This window comes from Thalassophryne amazonica, chromosome 14, assembly GCF_902500255.1.
Source record: "Thalassophryne amazonica chromosome 14, fThaAma1.1, whole genome shotgun sequence".
NCBI classification, from domain to species: domain Eukaryota; kingdom Metazoa; phylum Chordata; class Actinopteri; order Batrachoidiformes; family Batrachoididae; genus Thalassophryne; species Thalassophryne amazonica.
The window spans coordinates 65,276,745-65,303,819 of NC_047116.1; positions in this window are offsets into that span (position 1 = coordinate 65,276,745).

The window sequence follows — 27,075 nt, forward strand, 5'->3', positions numbered from 1 at the left end:
AGTCCAGACGTGTCGCCCATTGAAAATGTGTGGCGCATTATGAAGTGCAAAATATGACAACAGAGACCCCGGACTGTTGAATCAAATCAAATCAAATCAAATCAATTTTATTTATATAGCGCCAAATCACAACAAACAGTTGCCCCAAGGCGCTTTATATTGTAAGGCAAGGCCATACAATAAGCAGCATAACTAAGGGATGGTTCAGGGTCACCTGATCCAGCCCTAACTATAAGATTTAGCAAAAAGGAAAGTTTTAAGCCTAATCTTAAAAGTAGAGAGGGTGTCTGTCTCCCTGATCTGAATTGGGAGCTGGTTCCACAGGAGAGGAGCCTGAAAGCTGAAGGATCTGCCTCCCATTCTACTCTTAAAAACCCTAGGAACTACAAGTAAGCCTGCAGTCTGAGAGAGAAGCGCTCTATTGAGGTGATATGGTACTATGAGGTCCCTAAGATAAGATGGGACCTGATTATTCAAAACCTTATAAGTAAGAAGAAGAATTTTAAATTCTATTCTATAATTAACAGGAAGCCAATGAAGAGAGGCCAATATGGGTGAGATATGCTCTCTCCTTCTAGTCCCTGTCAGTACTCTAGCTGCAGCATTTTGAATTAACTGAAGGCTTTTCAGGGAACTTTTAGGACAACCTGATAATAATGAATTACAATAGTCCAGCCTAGAGGAAATAAATGCATGAATTAGTTTTTCAGCATCACTCTGAGACAAGACCTTTCTAATTTTAGAGATATTGTGCAAATGCAAAAAAGCAGTCCTACATATTTATTTATTATGCGCATTGAATGACATATCCTGATCAAAAATGACTCCAAGATTTCTCACAGTATTACTAGAGGTCAGGGTAATGCCATCCAGAGTAAGGATCTGGTTAGACACCATGTTTCTAAGATTTGTGGGGCCAAGAACAATAACTTCAGTTTTATCTGAGTTTAAAAACAGGAAATTAGAGGTCATCCATGTCTTTATGTCTGTAAGACAATCCTGCAGTTTAGCTAATTGGTGTGTGTCCTCTGGCTTCATGGATAGATAAAGCTGGGTATCATCTGCATAACAATGAAAATTTAAGCAATGCTGTCTAATAATAGTGTCTAAGGGAAACATGTATAAAGTGAATAAAATTGGTCCTAGCACAGAACCTTGTGGAACTCCATAATTAACCTTAGTCTGTGAAGAAGATTCCCCATTTACATGAACAAATTGTAATCTATTAGATAAATATGATTCAAACCACCACAGCGCAGTGCCTTTAATACCTATGGCATACTCTAATCTCTGTAATAAAATTTTATGATCAACAGTATCAAAAGCAGCACTGAGGTCTAACAGAACAAGCACAGAGATGAGTCCACTGTCTGAGGCCATAAGAAGATCATTTGTAACCTTCACTAATGCTGTTTCTGTACTATGATGAATTCGAAAACCTGACTGAAACTCTTCAAATAGACCATTCCTCTGCAGATCATCAGTTAGCTGTTTTACAACTACCCTTTCAAGAATTTTTGAGAGAAAAGGAAGGTTGGAGATTGGCCTATGATTAGCAAAGATAGCTGGGTCAAGTGATGGCTTTTTAAGTAATGGTTTAATTACTGCCACCTTAAAAGCCTGTGGTACATAGCCAACTAATAAAGATAGATTGATCATATTTAAGATCGAAGCATTAATTAATGGTAGGGCTTCCTTGAGCAGCCTGGTAGGAATGGTGTCTAATAGACATGTTGATGGTTTGGAGGAAGTAACTAATGAAAATAACTCAGACAGAACAATCGGAGAGAGAGTCTAACCAAATACCGGCATCACTGAAAGCAGCCAAAGATAACAATATGTCTTTGGGATGGTTATGAGTAATTTTTTCTCTAATAGTTAAAATTTTATTAGCAAAGAAAGTCATGAAGTTATTACTTGTTAAAGTTAAAGGAATACTTGGCTCAATAGAGCTCTGACTCTTTGTCAGCCTGGCTACAGTGCTGAAAAGAAACCTGGGGTTGTTCTTATTTTCTTCAATTAGTAAAGAGTAGTAAGATGTCCTAGCTTTACGGAGGGCTTTTTTATAGAGCAACAGACTCTTTTTCCAGGCTAAGTGAAGATCTTCTAAATTAGTGAGACGCCATTTCCTCTCCAACTTACGGGTTATCTGCTTTAAGCTGCGAGTTTGTAGGTATACCACGGAGTCAGGCACTTCTGATTTAAGGCTCTCTTTTTCAGAGGAGCTACAGTATCCAAAGTTGTCTTCAATGAGGATGTAAAACTATTGACGAGATACGATATCTCACTCACAGAGTTTAGGTAGCTACTCTGCACTGTGTTGGTATATGGCATTAGAGAACATTAAGAAGGAATCATATCCTTAAACCTAGTTACAGCGCTTTCTGAAAGACTTCTAGTGTAATGAAAGTTATTCCCCACTGCTGGGTAGTCCATCAGAGTAAATGTAAATGTTATTAAGAAATGATCAGACAGAAGGGAGTTTTCAGGGAATACTGTTAAGTCTTCAATTTCCATACCATAAGTCAGAACAAGATCTAAGATATGATTAAAGTGGTGGGTGGACTCATTTACATTTTGAGCAAAGCCAATTGAGTCTAACAATAGATTAAATGCAGTGTTGAGGCTGTCATTCTCAGCATCTGTGTGGATGTTAAAATCGCCCACTATAATTATCTTATCTGAGCTAAGCACTAAGTCAGACAAAAGGTCTGAAAATTCACAGAGAAACTCACAGTAATGACCAGGTGGACGATAGATAATAACAAATAAAACTGGTTTTTGGGACTTCCAGTTTGGATGGACAAGACTAAGAGTCAAGCTTTCAAATGAATTAAAGCTCTGTCTGGGTTTTGGATTAATTAACAAGCTGGAGTGGAATATTGCTGCTAATCCTCCGCCTCGGCCCGTGCTAGTGTTAGTGTGACTCGGGCGTGTTGACTCATTTAAACTAACATATTCATCCTGCTGTAACCAGGTTTCTGTAAGGCAGAATAAATCAATATGTTGATCAATTATTATATCATTTACTAACAGGGACTTAGAACAACTGAAGTCATACATCATGCAAGAATGGGAAAGAATTCCACCTACAAAGCTTCAACAATTAGTGTCCTCAGTTCCCAAATGCTTATTGAGTGTTGTTAAAAGGAAAGGTGATGTAACACAGTTGTAAATATACCACTGTCCCAACTTTTTGGAAATGTGTTGCAGGCATCCATTTCAAAATGAGCAAATATTTGCACAAAATCAATAAAGTTTAGCAGTTTGAACATTAAATATCTTGTCTTTGTGGTGTATTCAATTGAATATAGGTTGAAGAGGATTTGCAAATCATTATATTCTGTTTTTATTTACATTTTACACACCATCCCAACTTCATTGGAATTGGGGTTGTAAAGCATACAAGAACATTTGTTTACAAATGAGATTTGAATCTGATGCTGCCCTTTAGAGGTTGGATGTATTACATGGTTGATGCATATTCAGACTGCTGTTTCTTTCAGGAAATAAAATAAATGGCTACGGCCGCATGGTGAAGTGGTCTCCGTCTTAACATTATCCATGCAGTTAGGTGAAGTAAGGTATGAGGATATAACAATTACCACATTAGCTGAAGTCTTGTTACTTTCATTGGCATGTAATCACGTGACTATATTTCATTCTTTGTTTTTACATCTGTTGATAAATGTATGTGCAAACAAATCTATAAGGATTAACAATCGTGGTGATTTTGTCTGTGGAAGACAAAAGTTCAAGTTACAAAAATTAATTTCAAGAATGCACTGAGTTAATAAACAAAACAGCTCCATGCAGCCTACCTGTTGATAGGTTCATGTCACTACTCTCAGCAAGTCTGCTCCCTTGTTTTCACTCTGGGTCACCAAAGCAAACCGAGGCAGATCTGCATGTTGAATTGGCAGAAGTTATACGCCGAATGCCCTTCCTGACGCAACTCCACATTACATGGAAAAATGTGGCAGGGATGAGGTTTGAAATGGATGCCTGCAACTGTAGTGACATAGCAGGGGTGGTGGCCATTTCAAAATGAGCAAATATTTGCATAAAAACAATAAAGTTTATCAGTTTGAAGATTAAATATCTTGTCTTTGTGGTGTATTCAACTGAATGTAGGTTGAAGAGGATTTGCATTTGCATTGTATTCTGTTTTTATTTACATTTCACACATTGCCCCAACTTCAATGGAACTGGGGTTGCAGCACCTTTAGAAATTATACTTATTTTTTCTGCTGTATTTTACGTCCATTTTGCTCTTCTCCAACTCTTGTCTGTTGTATTGTATTAAATCCAAAATGGATCCACATATCTGCCTTACATCCTGGTGGTAACTTCAGTGTTGTTTTCAATTGAGGAGGTAAGCTCTCGTGTTAGAATCAGAGGTTGGTCACACAAGAATAATGGAGTAAAGGCATCATTCATCCAAAGGCAAACACGTCTGTTAACAAGAGTAATCAGAGATTTATGACATCCACCAATCCGGATCTGGATGACCTGGATGCAGTTGAGTCTTCCATGTCCTAATGTCTATCTGTTGTGCAAATTTGATGAGAATCCGTGAAGTGGTTTTGACGTAATCCTTTATAGCCTATAGATAGAAAGTGAAACTTATTCCAGAGTCCGGATCTGGATCATCTCCAAAATTTAATGGCATCTTCCTTGGTCTAATCTAATCTGTGGTAAAAAATTTCATCAAAATCCGTGCGGTAGTTTTGATGTAATCTTGCTTGTAATCTTGCAGACAAAATAAATAAACACTGATGATTTTATTACATCGTTATTGGACGTAATCATACTAAACTTACGAGAAAAACAGACTAGGAGGCTCAAATAAAACCCCAAATCAGACAAAGTTGGGAAAATGGGGAAACAATCTTGCTAACAGACAGACAGACAAATAAGTAAATTCAAATTAATTTATTACGTCTGCCAAGAATGTAACAATCTCAGTGTTTTATCAATCAACACTGAACATTTTAAATGAAGACTGATATGAATTGGAAAATCAATTTGTTTCCAAACCCAGCCCTCTGCCAAAATGTTAACTGATGCAAATAGCAGTTAGAGTAGTTGACACAGACTTCATCAGGGACTGATTAAGATCATGTTTGGTGTAAAAAGCAATGATTTTCCTCACAATATTATGAATGTGTCACTGAAACAAAAAGGCAATTTAAAAGGAACTCATCATTTTGCTGAATTTATGTAAATATATATTTAGAACAGTCTCATAATGTATGGAATAAATCATAGGGAACACACTGTTGTGAAAGTGTCGTGACACGGACCCACAACAGGGGGCGTTAATGAACGGGCAATGGATAAGCCAAAAAGTAACAATTTAATGTTGTGAATCACACAACGAAGTACACACAATAATAATACAGTGACTGTCAATCATACACCAGGTGACGTGTGGGCAGGCTCGACGATAGAAGACGCCTGGCGAGAGAAAAGCCGGATCCACACAGCTTCCACCGCCAACGGAGCTGAAGAACACCAGAGCCGCCAAGCCCTGCGCCCCAGGTGGCCGCTGTCTTCAGCAGTCAGACCCAGTACTGCTGGCAGAGAACAGAGACAGTCCAGATGAGTGTGAGTTCGCACACTCAGTAATCCCACAGTCTGTATTCAGAAAAGGAGGGAGAACCTCCACCTCCAATCACACACTCGTGCAGCTCCTGTCAAACCACTTATCTGGTTGGAGTGTGTAGCGAAGCCGTCGCTGATCACACCAAACGCCAATCCCACAGATAAGGCAAACACCACAGGATAACGGCTGCAAAAGAAGTTCAGACTATTACACAATGTTTTTGTTCAGCAGAGAAAATTACCTGATTGGTAGTTGATTTCTCGGCGAGGAGGTGGAGTTGCAGTCCGGCCTTTATGGTGATGGTGATGAGATGAATGAGTGACAGCTGGTGCTGAGGATGAGTGACAGCTGTCACTCCCAGTGGCTCCTGCGCCCTCTCGTGCTTGAAGCCCGCACTCCAAGCAGGGCGCCATCTGGTGGTGGTGGGCCAGCAGTACCTCCTCTTCAGCGGCCCACACAACACACACAATGAGTTTCTCTCTCTCTCTCTCTCTCTCTGGTATAGCTTTTAAGCTCATACGTGTCAGTGTTCATGTGGTGTTAATGAAAAGTCTGTCTCCATCACAGAAAGGATTTGAAAAGTTTCCTAAAGTGAGGTTAAAATGGCTTTCTAATGACATGCTGTCAGTGATGAATGTCAATGGCCAGATGCTTGTTCACAGGCTGAAAATGAAATTGGCACTTTTCTGGCAGCTCCTGCCAGTCCCAGGGACTCACTGCCTCCTATTAAATCTGTCACATGCAGCCATTATATGCAACAGTGATGATTATGAAAAGAGACCTCCATCCGTCAGAGGCATGCTGTGTACTGTGTTGTTGATTAAATACAAATCCAACAAAGTCATTGGAATCCATTAGAATCATTTCGAAGATCTCATCTGCCTGACTCGTTGGCAGCTACCCTACATTCACTGGCATCTATCAGCATAATAAAATCATTTCCATGAGGTCCAATTATTATTGGTGCTAAAAGGGTGCTCTACCCTCCCTTACACTGCCCAAAACTCCTTTAGGTTTTCAGAAATGAAAACAGCTAAGTTACTTTTTCATTTTTCCACCTACTCCTCTCCTCACATAACTCTGACAAGCGGCTCCACACCTGAAAAAAAAACTGCAGCAAATCATTCCCTCTTACAGGTACAGAATTCTTTTAAAGAAAGCCAATCCATTTCTGGCTATATGACATATACATGGAATACAGTGTTTTGTTTTTTTAAATATAATGATAACTGCTAAAAGTTTCATTCTAAAATAAATTGCTTAATCATGTACACAAGTGGAACAAAGTTAAGTTCCGGTCACATGGAACACAGCAATAGCTGAACAAAAGAAAAAGTCACAAATCATATAGAAAAGGTGGACAACTGATTCTGCACTTTTCCCATCACCGAAAAGCCTGCAAATCAAGAGCACAAAAAGGACCAAAACAAAACCAAAATGAAAGAAAGAAAAATGAAGCGAACGTCAACCTCAATGCTTTAAACAAAATCAAAACGAAACATTCACAATGACATGACCGACAGTGGGTATGAGACCTAGCACAGTCAGACCTGTGCTCATGTCCGCAGCATCTACAGGTGTGGGAATGTATGGTCTTGACAACAGGTGAGAGATGTTGTCTTCACATTGCGTGTGCACATGCAGGCCAGCCACATACAGGTGGAAGGTGATTAAATACAGCCCCAATTCCAATGAAGTTGGGGCATTGTGTGAAATGTAAATAAAACTGAATATAATGATTTGCAAATCCTCTTCAACCTATATTCAATTGAATACATCACAAAGACAACATATTAATGTTCAAACTGCTTGACTTTTTTGTTTTTATGCAAATATTTGCTCATTTTGAAATGGATGCCTGGAACACAATTCAAAAAAGCGGGGACAGGGGCAACAAAAGACTAGGAAAGTTGATGAATGCTCAAAGAACACCTGTTTGGAACATTCCACAGGTGAACATGCTAATTGGAAACAGGTGAGTGTCATGATTGGGTATAAAAGGAGCATCCCCAAAAGGCTCAGCCATTCACAAACAAAGATGGGGTGAGGATCACCACTTTGTAAACAACTGCGTGAAAAAAATAGTCCAGCAGTTTAAGAACAATGTTTCTCAATGTTCAGTTGCAAGGAATTTAGGGATTCCATCATCTACAGTCCATAATATAATCAGAAGATTCTGAGAATCTGGAACTTTCTACACGTAAGCGGCAAGGCCAAAAACCAACATTGATTGCCCGTGACCTTCAATCCCTCAGGTGGCACTACATTAAAAACTGACATCATTGTGTAAAGGATCTTACCGCGTGGGCTCAGTAACACTTCAAAAAACCATTGTCAGTAAACACAGTTCGTCACTACATCTACAAGTGCAAGTTAAAACTATACTATGCAGAACGAAAGCCATACATCAACAACATCAGAAACGCTGCCACTTTCTCTGGGCCCGAGCTCATTTGAAATGGACAGGTGCAAAGTGAAAAAGTGTGCTGTGGTCTGATAAGTCCACATTTCAAATTGTTTTTGTAAATCATGGACATCGTGTCCTCTGGACAAAAGAAGAAAAAGACCATCCAGATTGTTACCAGCGCAAAGTTCAAAAGCCAGCATCTGTGATGCTATGGGGGTGTGTTAGTGCCCATGACATGACAACTTACACATCTGTGATGGCACCATCAATGCTGAAAGGTACATCCAGGTTTTGGAGCAACGCATGCTGCCATCCAAGCAACGTCTTATTTCATCAAGACAATGCCAAGCCACATTCTGCACGTGTTACAACAGCATGGCTTCATAGTAAAAGAATGGGAAAGAATTCCACCTACAAAGCTTCAATAGTTAGTGTCCTCAGTTCCCAAAGGCTTACTGCATGTTGTTAGAAGGAAAGGTGATGTAACACAGTGGTAAACATACCACTGTCCCAGGTTTTTTGAAACGTATTTCAGGCATCCATTTCATAATGAGCAAATATTTGCTCAAAAACAATAAAGCTTATCAGTTTGAACATTAAATATCTTGTCTTTGTGGTGTATTCAATTGAATATAGGTTGAAGAGGATTTGCAAATGATTGTATTCTGTTTTTATTTACATTTTACACAACGTCCCAACTTCATTGGAATTGGGGTTGTAGTTAAAGTAATTGATAAAATGTTCTTGCCGCTATAGTTTCTGTATGACAACATTGCTTTTCGTCCCACACATGGACGGGTCATCAGCGATACAAGGATGTTACATTCAGCTTGTCTGAGCTTTAGTTATCAATTCTTCAGATATCATAGGCGTTCATGCAAGACGTCAGACTTGGGATGTTGGATGAAGTTGGATGACAGTCATACAGAATGCTGACATTCCGGGAACTACGCAAACGATAAGGAACCATCGACAGAAAGAAAAATGAGATACTGACAAATTGAGGTTGTCGTTAGGATTTGTTCACATTTATCAACAGTTTGAAAATTCTGACGAAGCGGCAGTGACAGGAGCAAAGCTGAGTGAAGGTTAAATGATGCCAACAAAAGTCCAGATTTCTTGTTTTGTTAGTGCTTCGTGGCCCTTCGTTAAGTGCCGTGTGACCGGGGCATAAGGCTGTATACTGAATACTTTCTTGGATGCGCTGTATTCGGCAAAATCCAAACATTTGTGCACCTCTATCTTCAATGTGCACTATCATCCTTATTCTCATTAGATCTCTACTCTACTTTTGGAATCAAACACTTTTTTGTTTTTATGTTGTTGGGGTTTTTGGGGGGGAGGGGGGTTCAATTTGATCTCAATCTTCGCTTTCTTCCAGTGTGTGTTTTTCAACCACTATAGTCCATCTTCCTGCTTTTTCGTAACAAGGTTTCACATATGCACAGAATCGTTCCTCTGCTTATGAGGTTTTGTCACTTCAAACAGGCACACTTTGTGCCTACTAACACAATGAACCATAATGGTATGTAAAACAGTTGAATAAGAGATATTAAGACCATACGTCTGCTGGGTAAGTTTTGTATTAAGCCAAAATGAACCAACAGTGAGCAGCAATGTGCATAGTGGGAAGTGACTGAGTATCATCATAATAAAAGCAAATATATTTTCTGAATGATGCTGATGCTGATGATGATGTAACAGCTATATTAGCCTAAAATACAATACAAATGTGACTTGAGAATGCAAATGGTTTACCAGCACAGACAGAACACTGCTCACAAGACTGTGCATACTATTAGAGAGATTTATTTCCAAAGTAGGGTATTTGGAGTGGCACAATATTGCTTTGCAGCAATAAACAGTGACCCCTCATTTGAGGCACAATTTTATTGCTGCCATTATTGAGATGTTGTTATGATCATTGCTTTTATGGTCAGATTTTGCATCAGGTGATTTGGAAGAGATGAATGTCATCTTAAAGACACTGAACACCGCTCATCATGCAAATACTTATGTTTGCCTTTGTAAAACATGAGGCTGTAAATCCTCATTTATCAAGACAAGGTGCAATTAATGACTTTGTAACTGTTTGCAATTAACCTGCTCATTTATGCATATAAATCTTTGAGATTTTAGAGTTGCTCGGTGGCATCCATCAAGATGTTCCTTCAGTACTTTTCTCTTGTTCATTCTAACAAGAGTGCTGCAATTTTGAAGATGCGGGAGGGAAAGGTGGGGAGGAGGCACAGACCTGATAGTAAAATGCTGCATTAAGTTCCATTTAATTAAACTGAGCTCTTCTCTTCCACACAGTGAGTATGGCTCTTGGGGATGTGAGAAAGAGGCTTCAGGCTCTTTTCAAGTCTGATATTAGTTCTCTGCATTGGCTGCGGTGAAGTTGGGATCACACTTGTGAAAACTTTCTGTTGAGTTTTAATTCACTTGCTAATAATACCCATGGGCATGACGGCAGTAAGGACTTTGACAATCTGACATTTGGCCCCAGTGATGCAGACCTTCAGACAGATGACTGACATGTGGCTGTACATGCCCAGCCCAGTCTCACACTGTTTTTTTTTTTTGTTTTTTTTTTTGTGCTCCCGTGACGAAATGAGTTAAATTTTCATGACAGGTTTTTTTTTAACTCACTATTACTAACCCTACTCCTACCCCCGACCCTAACCTTAACCATAACCTAATCTTACTCTTCCCCCCCACCCTAACCATAACCTAACCCCCCCGACCCCCCACTTCACTTTTAATTTCACACAGCCATCAAGGAATGAATTAGAATGAATTTGTGCTGCCTTGACGAAAATGAGGTGCTTTTTGTCACAATATCACAAACCAATAGATTCATGTATATTCGTGCTGCTGAATCACGACTTGCCGTGAGACTGGGTTGGCATGCCAGGGACATTCTGGAGGTATGTGCCACATTTGGTCCAAATCCGGGTGATAATTAAATTCCTTGACCATGATCGTTGCCAAAATTAATTATTTAAGAGATATTTTGTGGTCAGTGCTGTGGTAGAAATCAGTAAAAGCAGTATGACCTGAGCCCCAGTGATTAAGCTTTAGCAAATTTGACCTTCACTTGGCAAGCCACACTGTTAACAAATTACTGTTTTACTTAACAGGATCCGACTGTCAGTCGGGATCCTGTTAAGTAAAATGGGAATTTGTTGCAGTGCACCTCGATGAATGTGTGCCACATTTGGTGTAAATTGGAGTGGAATTGGAGGAAGGATATCAAAATTTTAACCTTTCACTCCAATGACCTTGACCTTTGCAAAAACAAGTCCTTCAAGGGAAATTCTGAGATTAACTGTTATCAACATATCAGCTTTGATATTAATCAGCCAAATGTAGAGGGAGGAGTCAGGGAACAGACAAATGCTCAAAATACTGTGATTTCAGTATAATTTGCCACAATCTGTGTGTGTGAGACCATAGTTTCCCAAGTTACCCTGCTACAGACCAAAGATCCTTTACAGGTGTGTGCTTCAGTCTACCTGTATGTGTCTTTGCATGAGGCACTCCATCTACATTGTCTCAGTCCACCCAGCTGTGAGTGGGTACTGGCCTTGGCTGGGGGAAGCAACCTGTAATGGATCGGCATCCCATCCAGAGGTAGTCATGGACTCTTTTCCAATGGGCCTCAGTTGTTATTTCTATCCAGATACAAGAACTGTAGAGGAATACGACTTGTTGAAAAAAATGTTCCAAAGAAACTGAAGTACACTGCACTTTGAAGGCAAGCTGCAATCGAGAGAACTCAGAAAAAAAACACAAAAACATCATGATGCCCTGTTTTGCCATCACTAGTGACTTGTGCAGGGAATTATCTGGGTGGCCACTGGCCAGCATTTTACCAAGGTCCTGCTCCAGCTTCTCCCTTGTTTCACTCGGGATTGCCGCAGCAGATCTGAGGTGGATCTGCATGTTGATATGGCAAAAGTTTTTTTTTTTTTTTTAACTTCCTTTGCACCTGGCTGCAAAACAAGTATACTTGAGCTATTTTTTAGCAGCCAACTTATACTGTTAATAATATGGTGTTCATTAGGCTGCTCCAAAGGTAAATGGTAAATGGACTGCATTTATACAGTGCTTTTCCATCTGCATCAGATGCTCAAAGCGCTTTACAATAATGCCTCACATTCACCCCAATGTCAGGGTGCTGCCATGCAAGGTGCCCACGACACACAGGAGGCACCTAGGGGATTAAGGACCTTGCTCAAAGGCCCTTAGTGATTTTCCGGTCAGGCTGGGATTTGAACCGAGGATCCTCTGGTCTCAAGTCCAACGCTCAACCACTAGACCATCACCTCCCCTTTTTAAGGTATTGTTTCTAAATACTGTAAGCTCATATTTTTAGCTCCACACTGAAAGCATATAAGTCACAAGTCAATAAGTCACAATGGCTGTCTCTCAGTTCAAGGAGTGCATCCTTGGAAGACTGCACGCTACAAAGCTCTATCCCTTGATGCCTAGCAACCGTGACAGCTAAACTGGCATAATGGGCATAACCCGTGGTTTAGTAACCAGTTTTCAGTTCTTATTCATACTTTACTTATAAACATTAACCATTTATAATTGTACATAGGAGCCAAAAATAACATTTTGTTTGTTTGTTTTCAAATCTACCAACCATTTTGCCTTGGCAAAAAAAAAAAAAACACTTGCACAATGACTCTTGGGGTTTTTTGGGTCATGAAAGGATACACTAGTTTTCTCCTTCATTTTCTGTGGAAAGAAGGCAGCATTCCAAGGAGCCTCCAAAATAGGACAGCCTAGTTGTGCCACTATACACGTGTGGCTAATGAATGCAGCCTTCGAAGGACGCGGCCCCTGAACTGAGACACAGCCTGTCACCAGCTGTCCATCCCCGCCTTCTGTGTTAGACACCAAACACAAAATTGAAGTTGCCAAATCCTTGTGTGACCATGGCACTGTTGCAGGCTGCAGCTTTCAATAAAGAGCAGTTCCATAAATAGTGTATCTTCTCCATTTAAACAGCTACTATATTGAATTTATTGAACAGCCTCGCAACAGAATGACCTGATTCATATGCAGCAAATGCTGATTGACACCACAGTTTACAGCCAGTAAATTTAATCTGCAGTCCTCGGTAAAAGCCCCGAGAGATCAGCTGAGTCACACCAATTACCTGATAAATCACACACCCATCCAAGCACTGACCATTATGTTGCCCTTGCTAGAAAGCACAATTTATGTTTGTAATGTGGTATTTTCATACGTTTCCTTAAATTCAAACCAAATACTCCAGCTAATAGGAAATAACAAGATTTCTGAGCTACCTGTCATTTGACAAATGATGTTATGCTGCAGTCACATATTTAGCCTCAGAGAACAAAAACATCTCCAGAAATCTTGCACATTTCTGGAACTAAGTCAACAATGAGCTGCTGTTTTTTTTGTTTTTTTTTTAAGCCTTCTAAGCATGGTTTTAGGACACCGGTTTTGAGAAGTCCAAGTACGAGGTCTGTGAGAAAAGTATCCGACCTTTTTATTTTATGCCAAAAATATATGGATTTGATTCATATGTTTTTACGTCAGCCAAGCTTGAACCTTCGTGCGCATGTGTAAGTTTTTTCACGCCTGTCGGTTGCGTCATTCGCCTGTGGGCAGGCTTTCAGTGAGCACTGGTCCACCCCTCTCATCGTTTTTTCATTGCGAGGAAATGGCGGAATGATTTGGGCTTTGTTCCATCACAATTTTTTCAGAAACTGTTAGAGACAGGCAGCTGGAAACCATTCGGAAAATTCCCATGGCTTTCGGTGAAAATTTTATGGGCTTCACAGAGATTAAGGAGTGTTACTACCGCTTTAAGGACGGCCCACAATGGCGCACGATGCGTCGCGCTCCGAGCCACGATCGACAGGCAGAAACCACCATTTAATTTCTAAACGGATGGCTGTGTCGATCCGGGACCGTCGTGTGCAATTTTTCTGGTTATCACAAGAGCTGGACATCAGCCATTTTCTGGCAGATTTAGAAATGATCTGGTGGTTTCTGCCTGTCAATCGTGGCTTGGAGCGCGGCGCGCCGTGGACCATTGTGGGCCGTCCTTAAAGCGGTAGTAACACTCCTTAATCTCTGTAAAGCCCATAAAATTTTCACCGAAAGCCATGTGAATTTTCCGAATGGTTTCCAGCTGCCTGTCTCTAACAGTTTCTGAAAAAATTCTGATGGAACAAAGCCCAAATCATTCTGCCATTTCCTCGCAATGAAAAAACGACGAGAGGGGTGGAGCAGTGCTCACTCAAAGCCTGCCCACAGGTGAATGACGCAACCAACAGGCGTGAAAAAACTCACGCATGCGCACGAAGGTTCAAGCTTGGCTGATGCAAGCGCACATGATTCAAATCCATATAGTTTTTAAAAAAAATAAAAAGGTCAGATAGTTTTCTAACAGACCTCGTATATGTGTATATAATATCATATGAAGCACTCTGAAAACAACATACTTAGGTTCTGTAAAGGATATTCTATTGTTATACCACATTTCATTGAAGTTACTTTGTTATAGTGTTACAGCATCAGACACAAATGTTTTGTTTCTGTATTGATGAGTTTTTGTTCTGTTCCTACACAAAACCCAAACAGAATATTGTACAAGGATGTACAGCTGTCAGTGCAAGTGGAAAACAGGTTTCTATATATTTGTCCATTTGATTGACAGCAGGCCTGTCATGGATGTTCACACCTCCCACTCAGTGCCAACTTTAATAGATTGCAAAATTCCATGACTCACATACGAGAAGAAGGATAGAACATTGGATCAGTGAAGAGATATTTTTGCAAAAGAGAATAAATAACATAGAATAAATACATATAAAAAATGAACAAAGGTAAAGCAAATCTTTTGAATCATACTTTTTAAAGTTCAAAAATTCAAATTAGATTAACACACTGACCACTTCATATCAATCTGTTGTTACTGTTAGACAAATGGAGGTATTTACACCTCTTTGTTGTTTGATGCAGCTTTGGAGAATAATATGTGAGTGTGTGAAGGTGCAATGTAGTGTATCTAAGTAGACGGAATCTTTTCTACTTGCCAGCCCTCTCTCCACACTCTCGCCTCCATGACGTCTCCATATTTCCTGCTATCAGTTAATGAAGCCTGGTCTGCAGAGCAGAGTACCACTGAACCAATCTGGAGGACACACATGAGCAGCAGAGAGGATTTGTGGACAGCCAGAGACACGGGCTAGCTTGGGGGCATCAAGCTTCAGTTTATGATCTGATAGTCTATCCATGGCTCCACATGGCAAATTGGAAAACTGAAATATGGTAATAGAATATATGGCCTCAAGATGTAGTGTATATACCAAGCACGTGTGTACTAAGGTGGCATGGTGCTGAAATGTAAAATCCATCATAAGAACTTGGTTACACTATGTCACTTCATGCAGCTTATGTCCAGTTTGTGATATCTGACCTCCACTGGCTGCAGGATGAGACATTGTGGCATACTGAACCTTAGTGATGTGACTTCTTGCTCGTTCTGTTATGTCTCTCTGGCTATTTGTGGGTAATCAGTATGAATATATGCAACATTTTTAAAAATGCATGTACAGACCCTGTGCTGACTGTCACATTTCAGAAAACTTGATGATGTAATAAGGCCCCACATAGCACAACACATGATGTTTTCCTTTTGGTACGCACTCTAACAATGGGACAAAGGTGCAAGGCATCCACAGATGACAAAATGTTGCAGGTGTACAAGAATGCCTTTAACCTTAATGATGGTGTACCCCAAGGGGATGTATAGTAGTGTTCAGAATAATAGTAGTGCTTTGTGACTAAAAAGATTAATCCAGGTTTGAGTATATTTCTTATTTTTACATGGGAAACAAGGTACCAGTAGATTCAATAGATTCTCACAAATCCAACAAGACCAAGCATTCATGACTACCAGAGAAATTGCAGAAGAGGTGTACATCAGCAATTTTGCTGATGTACTTTCACACTCTTAAGGCTATGAAATTGGGCTATTAGTAAAAAAAAGTAGAAAAGGGGGTGTTCACAATAATAGTAGCATCTGCTGTTGATGCTACAAACTCAAACTATTATGTTCAAACTGCTTTTTTTAGCAATCTTGTGAATCACTAAACTGGTATTTAGTTGTATAACCACAGTTTTTCATGATTTCTTCACATCCGCGAGGCATTAATTTTGTTGGTTTGGAACCAAGATTTTGCTCATTTACTAGTGTGCTTGGGGTCATTGTCTTGTTGAAACACCCATTTCAAGGGCATGTCCTCTTCAGCATAAGGCAACATGACTTCTTCAAGTATTTTGACATATCCAAACTGATCCATGATACCTGGTATGCGATATATAGGCCCAACACCATAGTAGGAGAAACATGCCCATATCATGATGCTTGCACCACCATGCTTCACTGTCTTCACTGTGAACTGTGGCTTGAATTCAGAGTTTGGGGGTTGTCTCACAAACTGTCTGCAGCCCTTGGACCCAAAAAGAACAATTTTACTCTCATAAGTCCACAAAATATTCCTCCATTTCTCTTTAGGCCAGTTGATGTGTTCTTTGGCAAATTGTAACCTCTTCTGCATATGTCTTTTATTTAACAGAGGGACTTTGCAGGGGATACTTGCAAATAAATTAGCTTCACACAGGAGTCTTCTAACAGTCACAGCACTTACAGGTAACTCCAGACTGTCTTTGATCATCCTGGAGCTGATCAATGGGTGAGCCTCTGGTTATTCTTCTATTCATTTTGATGGTTGTTTTCCATTTTCTTCCACGCATCTCTGTTTTTTTGTCCATTTTAAAGCATTGGAGATCATTGTAGATGAACAGCCTATAATTTTTTGCACCTGTGTATAGGTTTTCCCCTCTCCAATCAACTTTTTAATCAAACTACACTGTTCTTCTGAACAATGTCTTGAACGTCCCATTTTCCTCAGGCTTTCAAAGAGAAAAGCATGTTCAACAGGTGCTGGCTTCATCCTTAAATAGGGGATACCTGATTCACACCTGGTTGTTCCACAAAATTGACGAACTCACTGACTGAATGCCACACTACTATTATTGTGAACACCCCCTTTTCTACTTTTTTTGCTAATAGCCCAATTTCATAGCCTTAAGAGTGTGCATATCATGAATGGTTGGTCTTGTTGGATTTGTGAGAATCTATTGAATCTACTGGTACCTTGTTTCCCATGTAACAATAAGAAATATACTCAAAACCTGGATTAATCTTTTTAATCACATAGCACTACTATTATTCTGAACACTACTGTATATGCCTCTGTACTGTTACGTGTTGCTTGTGGGCTACCCTGCTGTCACTGTGCAGCAGGACAGTGCAGGTTTCCAGTTTGTGGTTGTTATTTACGTCGGTAATAATAAACCCTGGGCATACAAAACCTCAACAAACTACTACTAATCATACAAACTGGTGATGGAAAGCATATATCTCTGCATTTAATCATTAGTGATTGATCTCTGCTCCCCTCCACAGCATGTCTTTTTCCTGGTTCTCTCCCTCAGCCCCAACCAGTCCCAGCAGAAGACTGCCCCTCCCTGAGCCTGGTTCTGCTGGAGGTTTCTTCCTGTTAAAAGGGAGTTTTTCCTTCCCACTGTAGCCAAGTGCTTGCTCACAGGGGGTCGTTTTGACAGTTGGGGTTTTACATAATTATTGTATGGCCTTGCCTTACAATATAAAGCGCCTTGGGGCAACTGTTTGTTGTGATTTGGCGCTATATAAAAAAATTGATTGATTGATTGATATAGTGTATAAAATGTTTGTTGCTGATCACCTCTCATTGCCAGCTCATCTGCCTTTTTCATCAGTTTCACATTTTTATCATTTCAGTTAAAAGAACAAAAACAATCATTCAACATAATCAATAAAATCAACAGTTAAAAACAGTCAGTAAATATTTAAGTAATCAGTGTGGGATGTAATGGCCCAGTCACACAGCACACAACAGTTCCTGAACGAAGGTAAAAAAAAAAGTAAAAAAAAAAAAAGGTCACAATTCATTGAGAAAAGGTGGACGAACGAGCTTTATCATCGAACAGTCTGCAAAGCAAGAGCGTAAACAGGACAAAAGATGAACTTAACAAAACTGAAGCTAACGCTCTTGACGCTTTAAACGAAATGCACCTGGAGCTGCAGCTGGAGCAGAGTGTGTCTGCATCTCTGAGTTCCAGGACTCGGTGCTGGGTTGGGGCTCATAGTGCCTGAGTCCTGGAGAAACTGCAAACAGAAGCTGTGGAGATTTGTGCGCACATCAGTGGACCCATCTGCTCTGGTTCCTCATTCAGAACAAAAGAGGGATCATCTCCTTTATCATCAGAATCCTCACTGTCTGACGACACGCTGGGCGCTCCGTCTTGCACCAATTAAAAAAAAAAAAAAAAAACTCTGGTGTGCCATGGTCACTGCTCTATCACTGTATTATGTTACTAAGCCATACATATTGATTTATAACAGAAACCTGTGGGGAATAAATATAAGTGTCAAGATGATTGAATATATCAGAGCAGTAAAATCATCAGTCCGCATTGACTCCCCATGTGCAGTTATTTCCATGAGCTGCAGCTGATCCACAACATGAATTCTGCCTTCCAGAACAGCTCTTTATGTAATATTTCAATTATCTACCTGTTGCCACATGTACAGAAGGGCTGGATGGTCAGTCCTACACTCATATTTTTATATTTAATAAAAAATAATAAGCGCACGCAGGAGCTACTGCTCTCGCTGCCGCTGCGTTCAAGTACCGTCAGAAATTACACAACATTTTTGTTGTTTCAAATTCAGCTTGTGGCAAAATAATTAATTGTATCCACACAAAAGATTAATTCTTCCCTATATAAGGTGCCTGACCCCACTGAAGCTGACCCCCTCACACAGATAAAAATCCAAGCAAACAGGCTGAGTTTACCATGTAATTTCCGATGGTACATGAATGCAGCAGCAGCAGCACTCACAAACTGGCTTCTGCACTGTGTGAAAACATTCAGCTGGTTGAACAAAGTCAAACTAAACAATAACGTTACAAAAACTAAACAAATGATTAAAAACGTCAAAAACGACAGCAAAACGAAACACGGACGAATTAAGGTTTTTGTTGCCCTTCGTTCAAATTTTTCAACAATTTAAAAATCCGGCAAAGCGCCACCTGAAGGAACGAAGCTGCGAAGGTTAAACAATGCCAACGAAAGTCCAGATTTCTTGTTTTGTTTGGGCTTTGTTGCCCTTCATGTGACTGGGCCATAAAGTCAAACAATGCTGTTGTATTTTAGGCAGTGGAGCATTGTAGGCAAAGAGCCTGACAGCTTAAACTACACATACCGCTGGTTTTGAGAAACATGAACTATACAGTCTAATCACAGAGGAGTATCTGAAAAGCATCCACAAAAGTTTCATTACACTAGAAGTCTTTCAGAAAGCGCTGTAACTAGGTTTAAGGATATGATTCCTTCTTTATGTTCTCTAATGCCATATACCAACACAGTGCAGAGTAGCTACCTAAACTCTGTAAGTGAGATAGAGTATCTCATCAATAGTTTTACATCCTCATTGAAGACAACTTTGGATGCTGTAGCTCCTCTGAAAAAGAGAGCTTTAAATCAGAAGTGCCTGACTCCGTGGTATAACTCACAAACTCGCAGCTTAAAGCAGATAACCCGTAAGTTGGAGAGGAAATGGCGTCTCACTAATTTAGAAGATCTTCACTTAGCCTGGAAAAAGAGTCTGTTGCTCTATAAAAAAAAAAAGCCCTCCGTAAAGCTAGGACATCTTACTACTCATCACTAATTGAAGAAAATAAGAACAACCCCAGGTTTCTTTTCAGCACTGTAGCCAGGCTGACAAAGAGTCAGAGCTCTATTGAGCCAAGTATTCCTTTAACTTTAACTAGTAATGACTTCATGACTTTCTTTGCTAATACAATTTTAACTATTAGAGAAAAAATTACTCATAACCATCCCAAAGACGTATTGTTATCTTTGGCTGCTTTCAGTGATGCTGGTATTTTGTTAGACTCTTTCTCTCAGATTGTTCTGTCTGTTATTTTCATTAGTTACTTCATCCAAACCATCAACATGTCTATTAGACCCCATTCCTACCAGGCTGCTCAAGGAAGCCCTACCATTATTTAATGCTTCGATCTTAAATATGATCAATCTATCTTTATTAGTTGGCTATGTACCACAGGCTTTTAAGGTGGCAGTAATTAAACCATTACTTAAAAAGCCATCACTTGACCCAGCTATCTTAGCTAATTATAGGCCAATCTCCAACCTTCCTTTTCTCTCAAAAATTCTTGAAAGGGTAGTTGTAAAACAGTTAACTGATCATCTGCAGAGGAATGGTCTATTTGAAGAGTTTCAGTCAGGTTTTAGAATTCATCATAGTACAGAAACAGCATTAGTGAAGGTTACAAATGATCTTCTTATGGCCTCAGACAGTGGACTCATCTCTGTGCTTGTTCTGTTAGACCTCAGTGCTGCTTTTGATACTGTTGACCATAAAATTTTATTACAGAGATTAGAGCATGCCATAGGTATTAAAGGCACTGCGCTGCGGTGGTTTGAATCATATTTATCTAATAGATTACAATTTGTTCATGTAAATGGGGAATCTTCTTCACAGACTAAGGTTAATTATGGAGTTCCACAAGGTTCTGTGCTAGGACCAATTTTATTCACTTTATACATGCTTCCCTTAGGCAGTATTATTAGACAGCATTGCTTAAATTTTCATTGTTACGCAGATGATACCCAGCTTTATCTATCCATGAAGCCAGAGGACACACACCAATTACCTAAACTGCAGGATTGTCTTACAGACATAAAGACATGGATGACCTCTAATTTCCTGCTTTTAAACTCAGATAAAACTGAAGTTATTGTACTTGGCCCCACAAATCTTAGAAACATGGTGTCTAACCAGATCCTTACTCTGGATGGCATTACCCTGACCTCTAGTAATACTGTGAGAAATCTTGGAGTCATTTTTGATCAGGATATGTCATTCAAAGCGCATATTAAACAAATATGTAGGACTGCTTTTTTGCATTTACGCAATATCTCTAAAATTAGAAAGGTCTTGTCTCAGAGTGATGCTGAAAACTAATTCATGTATTTATTTCCTCTAGGCTGGACTATTGTAATTCATTATTATCAGGTTGTCCTAAAAGTTCCCTGAAAAGCCTTCAGTTAATTCAAAATGCTGCAGCTAGAGTACTAACGGGGACTAGAAGGAGAGAGCATATCTCACCCATATTGGCCTCTCTTCATTGGCTTCCTGTTAATTCTAGAATAGAATTTAAAATTCTTCTTCTTACTTATAAGGTTTTGAATAATCAGGTCCCATCTAATCTTAGGGACCTCATAGTACCATATCACCCCAATAGAGCGCTTCGCTCTCAGACTGCAGCCTTACTTGTAGTTCCTAGGGTTTGTAAGAGTAGAATGGGAGGCAGAGCCTTCAGCTTTCAGGCTCCTCTCCTGTGGAACCAGCTCCCAATTCGGTTCAGGGAGACAGACACCCTCTCTACTTTTAAGATTAGGCTTAAAACTTTCCTTTTTGCTAAAGCTTATAGTTAGGGCTGGATCAGGTGACCCTGAACCATCCCTTAGTTATGCTGCTATAGACTTAGACTGCTGGGGGGTTCCCATGATGCACTGAGTGTTTCTTTCTCTTCTTGCTCTGTATGCACCACTCTGCATTTAATCATTAGTGATTGATCTCTGCTCCCCTCCACAGCATGTCTTTTTCCTGGTTCTCTCCCTCAGCCCCAACCAGTCCCAGCAGAAGACTGCCCCTCCCTGAGCCTGGTTCTGCTGGAGGTTTCTTCCTGTTAAAAGGGAGTTTTTCCTTCCCACTGTCGCCAAGTGCTTGCTCACAGGGGGTCGTTTTGACCGTTGGAGTTTTTCTGTAATTATTGTATGGCCTTGCCTGACAATATAAAGCACCTTTGGGCAACTGTTTGTTGTGATTTGGCGCTATATAAATAAAATTGATTGAGTGATTGATTGAAAAGTATGGTTCAGATGGAGCTAGTTGGCTACCACTCAAAAGTGCAGTGGTGGTGGCAAAGTGCACTTGTTTCCAGTTGGGAACGTTACCCGAGTAATGAGGAGTTGCATCAGGAAGGGCATCTAGTCTACAGCTTGTGTCGTGACCCTGAGTGAAACAGGGGAGAAGCCAAGGGGTCTTACTTACACCACCACTCAAATTTTGGAAACATCATTGACTGTATATACTTTGAGTCTAAATTAAAGTCCATATTGAAATGTGATTCTTTATGATTGTTTGACTAAATACTTATTTATTACTATATTATTTATATATTGCATATTAATCTGTTTTCACAATTTAAATTTAAATATTTTAAAATGTGATGGTAGTAGAATTAACACTCACTCACTCATCTTCAACTGCTTATCCAGAATTGGGTCGAGGGGGCAACAGCTCCAGCAGAAGATGCCAAACTTCTCTTTTGCGGGCCACACTAACCACAACTGACTGGGGGATCCCAAGGCATTCCCAGGCCAGTGTGGAGATATAATATTCCTCAGAGTCTCCTCCCAGCTGGACGTGCCTGGAACACCTACCTAGGGAGGCGCCCAGGGGACATCCTTATCAGATGCCTGAACCACCTCAGCTGGTTCCTCTCAACGCGAAGATGCAGCTCTACTCTGAGTCCCTCACAAATAACTGAATTTCTCACCTTATCTCTGAGAGACAACAGCCACCCTCCTGAGGAAACCCATTTCAGCCACGAGTCTATTCGGCCATGACCCAACTGTCATGACCATAGGTGAGAGAAGGAATGAAGACTGACCAGAAGATCAAGACCTTCACCTTTTGGCTCAGCTCCCTTTTCATCACAACACTATGGCAGAGGGAATGCAACACCATCCCTGCTGCACTGATTCTCTGGCCAGTCTCATGCTCCATTGTCCCCTCACTGGTGAACCTGAAGTACTTGAACTCCTTCACTTGGAGCAAGATCTCATTCCCTACCCGGAGTAAGCCATACATCAGTTTCCTGCTGAGAACCATGGCCTCAGATTTAGAGGTGCTGATCCTCATCCCAGCTGCTCCACACTCGGCTGTGAACCAGTGAGTGTTGGAGGTCACAGGCTGATGAAGCCAACAGGACCACATCATCTGCAAAAAGCATTAATGAGGCCCTGAGCCCACCAAACTGGAAACCCTCCTCCCCCGACTATGCCTTGATATCCTGTCCATGAATCTCACAAATAGGATTGGTGACAAGGCACAGCCCTAGTGGAGGCCAACCCCCATCGGGAACAAATCTGACTTACTGTATAGAACCCAAACACAGCTCTCGCTTTGTGAATACAGACATTAGATGGTTCTGAGAAGGGACCCCCTCACTCCATACTTCTGCAGCACCTCACACAGTATCTCCCGGGGTACCTGATCATTCGCTTTCTCCAAGTTCACAAAACACATGTAGCCTGGATGGGCATACTCCTAAGCACCCTCTAGGATCCTTGTGAGAATGAAGAGCTGGTCGGTTGTTCCACGGCCAGGATGGAACCCGCATTGTTCCTTTTCAATCTGAGGTTCGGCTGAACCCTCCTTTCCAGCACCCTGGAGTAAACTTTACCAGGAGGCTGAGTAGTTTGATGCTCCTATAATTGGCACACACTCTCTGATCCCCCTTTTTTAAATGAATGTTATATAACGTGAAATGAAAGTTATTTAACTTTTGAACGGTAGTGTAGGTATGATAATGTTTGTAAAGCAGATGTGCCAGCAGAGTATGTTCAGTCATCCACATGCTATATATTGAAGTGTTCAGGCTCGTATCAGTGTGCTCAACTTTGGCCATGATTTTGTATGAAAATGGGATCAGACCAAAATTAGCCGAGCAGTTAGCCTAATTCTTACATGGAGCACAGAAGTGCCAAGTCATGCATGAAAAAACAAATTAAAAACCAAATCTTGAAGTGGGTCATGAGCTCTGAATAATAAGCTGTGATCATTCTGGAGTGAAATCAAGTGACTTAAATTTGAAAGAAAGTCAGCCTGCTTCACTGTTTTGTTTTGTTTTGTTTTTTTTAAATAAAAGCTTGCAGTTAGTTTTTTTTAGCATTATTCAGAAAGGATCATTCAGTTCAGGTTTTTCAAATGTTACTTTTATGTTTTTTTTATCTTTATTGTTAATCGCTGATTAACCACTGGCCTATAACGATGCTATTGTGTATCGTTATAGGCCACACTCATGTCTTAAAACAGCCTTAAAACATTTTACTTTTCCAGATGTTTCTTTTTCTTTTTCCTGTGTAAGGTGTTATTCTCCTTTACTTTACACATTAACTTTGCTTGCTTTCTTCAGCAAAACCTGTTTCATTTATTCTGACTCTTGGTTGGACATTTTTGCAACTATGCCTTGTTTGCGACAAGCAACACATGCTAAGGGCCCGGTCACATGGCGAGCGCTGAATGAATGAAAAAAGTCACAAAGTTGCAAATCGTTGAAAAAGTGGATGAATGAGTCTGCACTTCTCCCATCACCGAAAAGCCTGTGAGTCAAGAGCGCATAAAAGAATGAAACAAAATTGAAACTAACAAAAGAAAACCGAAGTGAACGGCGACCTTGATGCTTTAAACATAATCAAAATGAAACATTCATGATGATGTGACTTGACAGCGGTTATCAGAGCGAGCGCCAGCCTGTGACATTTCTGCAGCCACCCTGTGCTGTCCACAGCTGCGATCTGGTTGTCTTGACAACAGGTTTGTCTTCACTACAACAACGTGTGCATCCACACGCACATTCCAGCCACAGATGGTTGATAAAACGTTCTTGCCGCTATTGTTTTCTGTATGGCAATGTTGCTTTTCGTCTCACACATGGACGAGTCACGTTCAGCTCATTGAATCTTTACTTATTGATCCGTTAGGATATCGTCAATGTTCATGCAAGACATCAGACTTGGGAGGTTGGACGAAGCTGGATGACAATCAAACTGGTGGCGGTACAGGAACTATGCAAACGATGAGGAACCATCAAGACAGAAAGCAAAATGGAATACAGACAATTGAGGTGGTCGTCATTATTCGTTCACATTTTTCAACAGTTTGAAAATTCTGACAAAGCGCCAGCTACAGAAATGAAACTGGATGATGGTTAAACAATGTCTCTGAAAGTCAACATATGTCCAGGTTTTTTGTTTTGTTTTGGCTTCGGTGTCCTTCGTTAGTGCCATGCGACCGGGGCTTTACAATCTTTTCCCAAACTGTAGGATCAGAAGAGTAAACGGTAAATGGACTGCATTTATATAGCGCTCTTCCATCTGCATCAGGCCGATGTCAGGCTGCTGCCACAACTAGGGGATTAAGGACCTTGCCCAAGGGCCCTTAGTGATTTTTCCAGTCAGGCTGGGATTTGAACCAAGGATCATCTGGTCTCAAGCCCAACACTTTAACCACTACACCATCACCTCCCCTGTAACCACATCCTCTTTGTGCAACTGCACCTCAAAACAAGAAATTTGAACGTTGGATGAGTAAAGAAGGAACCACAGAAGGAGAAGTCAGGTTCCTTAAATTCCTCATAAAAGTATAATAGTCTGAATGACTACTCCAGAGGGAGTTGATCCCCCACGCTCTGCTGTCTGCGGTGAGCTGTTTTTCTCTCTGGGGGTAATTTGTGGCACTGCATAGTGAGACATCAATTCTTCCTGACATGTTGTCTACAGAAAATAGGAACACTAAAGGCCTTTATTTGTCATTGTTTTTTAATCAAACAAATTTATTACCAGGGAGGTCAGTGGCATTGAGACATGTGAGCCGGGGTTGTTGTAAATCCATCATGCTCACGTGAACGACTCCTGCTTGATTGGATGTTGTAAATATGGATAAATTTCTGAGTACTGTCAAAAACAAAAAACAACCAGGGTGATGTACGTTTAACAGATTTATTTAACATGTTAAAGTTCTGTGTTGCATTTTTACAATTTAGTTGCAATGGAAACACACTGATAACATACTGTCCTCCAGACAAACTGTTAAAATGCTCCCTGGGCTGCATGGTAAATATCAAATTAGCAGTGATACTATGTGATAAGCACATAGGAGCCAGTTTTTAGGCTTCTGCCTGATTTCACAGTAATTCCGGCTCACAGGAGCTTCTGAGCAGTTGGTGGGGAAGTTAAGAGTGAATGCAAACGCTTCGGCATTAATTTGACTTGGTTTTGCAAACTTCTCACTTGAATAAATATCCATCTGTCTGAGCTGATCTCATCACCAACACTGCATCTAATCCTTATCCTTACACATAAACCTACTCTCACTGACAGTTCGATTTCGGGGGAAACAAACCTCACTGAGCCTTGAACCACTTCCAAGGTGACATTTTCAGATGAATAGTCTACACACGCTCGTTGCCTCCTCATATTCAGATGTTTTTGTTGCCTAGCACTGGTGCACAAATCCAGCCTCGTGAGATGCAATCTGTCCCTGACATAATGCAAATGCGCATACAGCAGCCAGCCGCATACATGTGCACTCGCTTGAAGCTAAACACAGCAGGCGTAAGGCTGTAACGCACACTCTCCTGACTGTAGGTTGAGACACAGACAGACCCGAGCAGAAACATATTTGCCAACTTCTCCAATAAACTGGAAGGGCTCGAAGAAGCCCACAAGGGGAGTAGTCCAGCACAAGGGAAAATGCCAAGTGTCTTATTAGTGTTTTAGTAGTGATGGCTGGGAATCGATGAGTGACCCCGCCGGTCACAACACAGAGGCAGCCATCATGGCACTCAGTCTGCACAATCCATCATAACAAAAGGAAAAAAAAACCTCTTTTCAAGCACAGACTTTCTCTCTCTTATTCCCCCTGCCCTCTGTTGTGTGTTTTGGAAGAGACGTGATACTGCTGCCAAGCAAAGGTGCCGGCAACATAAGGAAGATGCTCATTTTCTGCTTTCTGGTCCTTGGAGAAGACTCCTCTGCTCTTTTCCCCCTTCACACAAAACTTTTTTTGAAAGAAGTTTTT